Below are 7258 nucleotides of genomic sequence, written 5' to 3'. Positions count from 1 at the left end.
TACAAAGTAAAAAAAAATTAGGGAATCAAAAAATATAAAAGGAAAAAAATAATAATAAACAAAGTAAGAAAATAAAAAATTAGGGAATCAAAAAATATAAAAAGACAAAATGAATAAAAATTTCAAATATAAAAAGAAAGTGCACAAAAAAAGAAGTTTGAGGTTTTAAAATTACAAAGAAGAAATAAAAAAAGGTGTGAACAAAAAGATTTAAGAAAAAAATAACAAATGAAAATATAAAATATATAAAAAAAATATTTGAGAAAAAAAATGAGAAAAAGAAGAAAAAAATAAAAAAATGATGAGGCAAAAATATGAAATAAAACAAAAAGAAAAAAAATACAAAAAAAGGACAAAAATTGAATAAAAATTTCAAAAATGAAATGGAATGACAAAATGAAAAAAAATTAGTTTAAAAAATACAAAAAAATTGAAAAACATATAAGTCCTAACAATATAAAAATTCAGACAAAAAATTAAAAAAGAAAAAAGTTAATGCAAAATAAAAAAAAGTATGAGAATTTAAAAATGCAAATAAGAAATGAAAGGAAATTTGTGGAAAAAAAAAGAGAAGCAAGAAAAGACAAAAGATTTGGAATAAAAAATAGAAAAATAAAAATTTTTAAAACAACGAAAAAATGAAAGCATATGAAAAAAAAAGTAAAAAGAAGGAAATTGTGAAGGGAAAAAGTTATTAAAAAATTACAAAGTTGAAAAAAAATAAATTAAGAGAAAAAATTAAATAAAATACCCAGAAAGGAAAAATAAAAATAAACAAAGTAAGAAAATAAAAAATTAGCGAAGCAAAAAAATATAAAAAGACAAATGAATAAAAATTTCAAATATAAAATGGAAAAAACTTTTAGTTTAGAATGTAGAAAGAAAAACAAAAAAAGAAAAACAAATAGAGGAAAAAGATATAAAATAAAATAAAAGAAAGTGCACAAAAAAAGAAGTTTGAGGTTTTAAAATTATAAAGAAGAAATAAAAAAAAGGTGTGAACAAAAAGATTTAAGAAAAAAATAAAAAATGAAAATGCAAAATATATAAAATAAAATTTGAGAAAAAGAAGAAAAAAATAAAAAATGAAGAGGCAAAAATATGAAAAAAAAATAAAAAGAAAAAAATTTATAGAAAATTTTAAAACAAAGAAAAAAGTGAACAAAAAAAAATGAAAGCGCATAAAAAAAAAAAGTAAAAAAAAGAAGAAAAATTTGAAAGGAGAAAAAGTTAATGAAAAATTATAAAAATGCAATAGAAAATAACCAAGAATGATAAAAGAAAAAAAGATAGAAAAATAAAAAATTCTAAAACTTTATAAAAATTTATGAAATTATGAATAAAGAAAGAAAATAAAATACGAAAAAAAATTAAAGCAAAAGAAAAAAGATAAATAAAGCACAAAAAAACAAAAATGCTACAAAAAATATAAAAAGTAAGAAAATGAAAAAGGACAAAAATTGAATAAAAATTTCAAAAATGAAATGGAATGACAAAATGAAAAAAATTAGTTTAAAAAATACAAAAAATTGAAAAACATATAAGTTCTAACAATATAAAAAGTTTGAGAATTTAAAAACACAAATAAGAAATGAAAGGAAATTTATGGAAAAAAAAAAAGAATTGGAATAAAAAATAGAAAAATAAAATTTTTAAAACGACGAAAAATTAAAATAAGAAAAAAAATTAAAGCAAAAGAAAAAAGATAAATAAAGCATGAAAAAAAAAAACAAAAATACAACAAAAAATTATAAAAGGTAAGAAAATGAAAGAGGACAAAAAATGAATAAAAATTTCAAAAATGAAATGGAATGACAAAATGAAAATAAAATTAGTTTAAAAAATAAAAAAAAAATTGAAAAACATATGAGACCTAACAATATAAAAAGTCAGACAAAAAATTAAAAAAGAGAAAAGTTAATGCAAAATAAAAAAAAAGTATGAGAATTTAAAAGCGCAAATAAGAAATGAAAGGAAATTTGAGGAAAAAAAGAGACAAAAGATTTGGAATAAAAAATAGAAAAATAGAAAATTTTAAAACAACAAAAAAAATTAAAACAAGTAAAAATGAAAGCTTATGAAAAAAAAAGCAAAAAGAAGGCAAATTATGAAGGGAAAAAGTTATTAAAAAATTACAAAGTAGAAAAAAAAGAAAATAAAAAATAAATTAAGAGAAAAAATTAAATAAAATACCAAAAAAGGAAAAAATAAAAATAAACAAAGTAAGAAAATAAAAAATTAGCGAATCAAAAAATATAAAAAGACAAAATGAATAAAAATTTCAAATATAAAATGAAAAAAACTATTGGTTCAGAATGTACAAAGAAAAAAAAAATATAACAAACAGAGGAAAAAGATATAAAATATGAAAGATGAAAAATAAAATAAAAGAAAGTGCACAAAAAAAGAAGTTTGAGGTTTTAAAACTATAAAGAAGAAATAAAAAAAGGTGTGAACAAAAAGATTTAAGAAAAAAAATGAAAATACAAAATATATAAAATAAAATTTGAGAAAAAGAAGAAAAAAATAAAAAATGAAGAGGCAAAAATATGAAATAAAAGAAAAAGAAAAAAATTTATAGAAAATTTTAAAACAAAGAAAAAAGTGAACAAAAAAGAATGATGGCATATAAAAAAAAAAGTAAAAAAAAAGAAGAAAAATTTGGTAGGAGAAAAAGTTAATGAAAAAAATATAAAAATGCAATAGAAAATAACCAAGAATGACAAAAGAAAAAAAGATAAAAAAATTAAAAATTCCAAAACTTTATAAAAATTTATGAAATTATGAATAAAGAAAGAAAATAAAATAAGAAAAAAAATTAAAGCAAAAGAAAAAAGATAGATAAAGCACGAAAAAAGAAAAAAAAAACAAAAATACAACAAAAAATTATAAAAAGTAAGAAAATGAAAAAGGACAAAAATTGAATAAAAATTTCAAAAATGAAATGGAATGACAAAATGAAAAAAAACATTAGTTTAAAAAATACAAAAAATTAAAAAACATATAAGACCAAACAATCTAAAAAGTCTGACAAAAAATTAAAAAAGCGAAAAGTTAATGCAAAATAAAAAAAAAAGTATGAGAATTTAAAAACGCAAATAAGAAATGAAAGGAAATTTGTGGAAAAAAAAAAGAAAAGACAAAAGATTTGGATTAAAAAAGAGAAAAATAAAAATTTTTAAAACAACGAAAAAATTAAAAAAAGTAAAAATGAAAACATATGAAAAAAAAAAGCAAAAAGAAGGAAAATTGCAAAGGGAAAAAGTTATTAAAAATTTACAAAGTAAAAAAAAAATTGGGGAATCAAAAAATATAAAAGGAAAAAAATAAAAATAAACAAAGTAAGAAAATAAAAAATTAGGGAATCAAAAAATATAAAAAGACAAAATGAAAAAAAATTTCAAATATAAAAAGAAAGTGCACAAAAAAAGAAGTTTGAGGTTTTAAAATTACAAAGAAGAAATAAAAAAAGGTGTGAACAAAAAGATTTAAGAAAAAAATAACAAATGAAAATATAAAATATATAAAAAAAATATTTGAGAAAAAAAATGAGAAAAAGAAGAAAAAAATAAAAAATGAAGAGGCAAAAATATGAAATAAAACAAAAAGAAAAAAAATACAAAAAAAGGACAAAAATTGAATAAAAATTTCAAAAATGAAATGGAATGACAAAATGAAAAAAAATTAGTTTAAAAAATACAAAAAAAATTGAAAAACATATAAGTCCTAACAATATAAAAATTCAGACAAAAAATTAAAAAAGAAAAAAGTTAATGCAAAATAAAAAAAAAGTATGAGAATTTAAAAATGCAAATAAGAAATGAAAGGAAATTTGTGGAAAAAAAAAGAGAAGCAAGAAAAGACAAAAGATTTGGAATAAAAAATAGAAAAATAAAAATTTTTAAAACAATGAAAAAATGAAAGCATATGAAAAAAAAGTAAAAAGAAGGAAATTGTGAAGGGAAAAAGTTATTAAAAAATTACAAAGTTGAAAAAAAATAAATTAAGAGAAAAAATTAAATAAAATACCCAGAAAGGAAAAATAAAAATAAACAAAGTAAGAAAATAAAAAATTAGCGAAGCAAAAAAATATAAAAAGACAAATGAATAAAAATTTCAAATATAAAATGGAAAAAACTTTTAGTTTAGAATGTAGAAAGAAAAACAAAAAAAAAAAAACAAATAGAGGAAAAAGATATAAAATATGAAAGATGAAAAATAAAATAAAAGAAAGTGCACAAAAAAAGAAGTTTGAGGTTTTAAAATTATAAAGAAGAAATAAAAAAAGGTGTGAACAAAAAGATTTAAGAAAAAAATAAAAAATGCAAAATGCAAAATATATAAAATAAAATTTGAGAAAAAGAAGAAAAAAATAAAAAATGAAGAGGCAAAAATATGAAAAAAAAATAAAAAGAAAAAAATTTATAGAAAATTTTAAAACAAAGAAAAAAGTGAACAAAAAAAAAATGAAAGCACATAAAAAAAAAAGTAAAAAAAAGAAGAAAAATTTGAAAGGAGAAAAAGTTAATGAAAAATTATAAAAATGCAATAGAAAATAACCAAGAATGATAAAAGAAAAAAAGATAGAAAAATAAAAAATTCTAAAACTTTATAAAAATTTATGAAATTATGAATAAAGAAAGAAAATAAAATACGAAAAAAAATTAAAGCAAAAGAAAAAAGATAAATAAAGCACAAAAAAACAAAAATACTACAAAAAATATAAAAAGTAAGAAAATGAAAAAGGACAAAAATTGAATAAAAATTTCAAAAATGAAATGGAATGACAAAATGAAAAAAATTAGTTTAAAAAATACAAAAAATTGAAAAACATATAAGTTCTAACAATATAAAAAGTTTGAGAATTTAAAAACACAAATAAGAAATGAAAGGAAATTTATGGAAAAAAAAAAGAATTGGAATAAAAAATAGAAAAATAAAATTTTTAAAACGACGAAAAATTAAAATAAGAAAAAAAATTAAAGCAAAAGAAAAAAGATAAATAAAGCATGAAAAAAAAAAACAAAAATACAACAAAAAATTATAAAAGGTAAGAAAATGAAAGAGGACAAAAAATGAATAAAAATTTCAAAAATGAAATGGAATGACAAAATGAAAATAAAATTAGTTTAAAAAATAAAAAAAAATTGAAAAACATATGAGACCTAACAATATAAAAAGTCAGACAAAAATTAAAAAAGAGAAAAGTTAATGCAAAATAAAAAAAAAGTATGAGAATTTAAAAGCGCAAATAAGAAATGAAAGGAAGTTTGAGGAAAAAAAGAGACAAAAGATTTGGAATAAAAAATAGAAAAATAGAAAATTTTAAAACAACAAAAAAAATTAAAACAAGTAAAAATGAAAGCTTATGAAAAAAAAAAAGCAAAAAGAAGGCAAATTATGAAGGGAAAAAGTTATTAAAAAATTACAAAGTAGAAAAAAAAGAAAATAAAAAATAAATTAAGAGAAAAAATTAAATAAAATACCAAAAAAGGAAAAAATACAAATAAACAAAGTAAGAAAATAAAAAATTAGCGAATCAAAAAATATAAAAAGACAAAATGACTAAAAATTTCAAATATAAAATGAAAAAAACTATTGGTTCAGAATGTACAAAGAAAAATAAAAAAAATATAACAAACAGAGGAAAAAGATATAAAATATGAAAGATGAAAAATAAAATAAAAGAAAGTGCACAAAAAAAGAAGTTTGAGGTTTTAAAACTATAAAGAAGAAATAAAAAAAGGTGTGAACAAAAAGATTTAAGAAAAAAAAATGAAAATACAAAATATATAAAATAAAATTTGAGAAAAAGAAGAAAAAAATAAAAAATGAAGAGGCAAAAATATGAAATAAAAGAAAAAGAAAAAAATTTATAGAAAATTTTAAAACAAAGAAAAAAGTGAACAAAAAAGAATGACGGCATATAAAAAAAAAAGTAAAAAAAAAGAAGAAAAATTTGGAAGCAGAAAAAGTTAATGAAAAAAATATAAAAATGCAATAGAAAATAACCAAGAATGATAAAAGAAAAAAAGATAAAAAAATTAAAAATTCCAAAACTTTATAAAAATTTATGAAATTATGAATAAAGAAAGAAAATAAAATAAGAAAAAAAATTAAAGCAAAAGAAAAAAGATAGATAAAGCACGAAAAAAGAAAAAAAAACAAAAAATTATAAAAAGTAAGAAAATGGAAAAGGACAAAAATTGAATAAAAATTTCAAAAATGAAATGGAATGACAAAATGAAAAAAAAATTAGTTTAAAAAATACAAAAAATTAAAAAACATATAAGACCAAACAATCTAAAAAGTCTGACAAAAAATTAAAAAAGAGAAAAGTTAATGCAAAATAAAAAAAATGTATGAGAATTTAAAAACGCAAATAAGAAATGAAAGGAAATTTGTGGAAAAAAAAGAAAAGACAAAAGATTTGGAATAAAAGAGAGAAAAATAAAAATTTTTAAAACAGCGAAAAAATTAAAAAAAGTAAAAATGAAAACATATGAAAAAAAAAAAGCAAAAAGAAGGAAAATTGCAAAGGGAAAAAGTTATTAAGAAATTACAAAGTAGAAAAAAATAAATTAAGAGAAAAAATTAAATAAAATACCAAAAAAGGAAAAAATAAAAAATTAGCGAATCAAAAAAATATAAAAAGACAAAATGAATAATCAAATATAAAATGGAAAAAACTTTTAGTTTATAATTTACAAAGAAAAAGAAAAAAAAATAACAAATAGAGGAAAAAGATATAAAATATGAAAGATGAAAAATAAAATAAAAGAAAGTGCACAAAAAAATAAGTTTGAGGTTTTAAAGTTATAAAGAAGAAAAAAAAAAAGGTGTGAACAAAAAGATTTAAGAAAAAAATAAAAAATGAAAATACAAAATATATAAAATAAAATTTGAGAAAAAGAAGAAAAAAATAAAGAATGAAGAGGCAAAAATATGAAATAAAACAAAAAGAAAAAAATTTATAGAAAATTTTAAAACAAAGAAAAACCTGAACGAAAAAGAATGAAAGCACATAAAAAAAAGTAAAAAAAAGAAGAAAAATTATAAAAATGCAACAGAAAATAACCAAGAATGATAAAAGAAAAAAAGATAGAAAAATAAAAAATTCCAAAACTTTATAAAAATTTATGAAATTATGAATAAAGAAAGAAAATAAAATAAGAAAAAAAATTAAAGCAAAAGAAAAAAGATAGATAAAGCACGAAAAAAGAAAAAAAAACCAAAAAATTATAAAAAGTAAGAAAAT

The sequence above is a fragment of the Durio zibethinus genome, chromosome 19 (genome assembly GCF_047325235.1).
Source record: "Durio zibethinus cultivar Kanyao isolate XHJ-2024 chromosome 19, ASM4732523v1, whole genome shotgun sequence".
NCBI classification, from domain to species: domain Eukaryota; kingdom Viridiplantae; phylum Streptophyta; class Magnoliopsida; order Malvales; family Malvaceae; genus Durio; species Durio zibethinus.
This window is presented reverse-complemented; position numbering follows the sequence as displayed.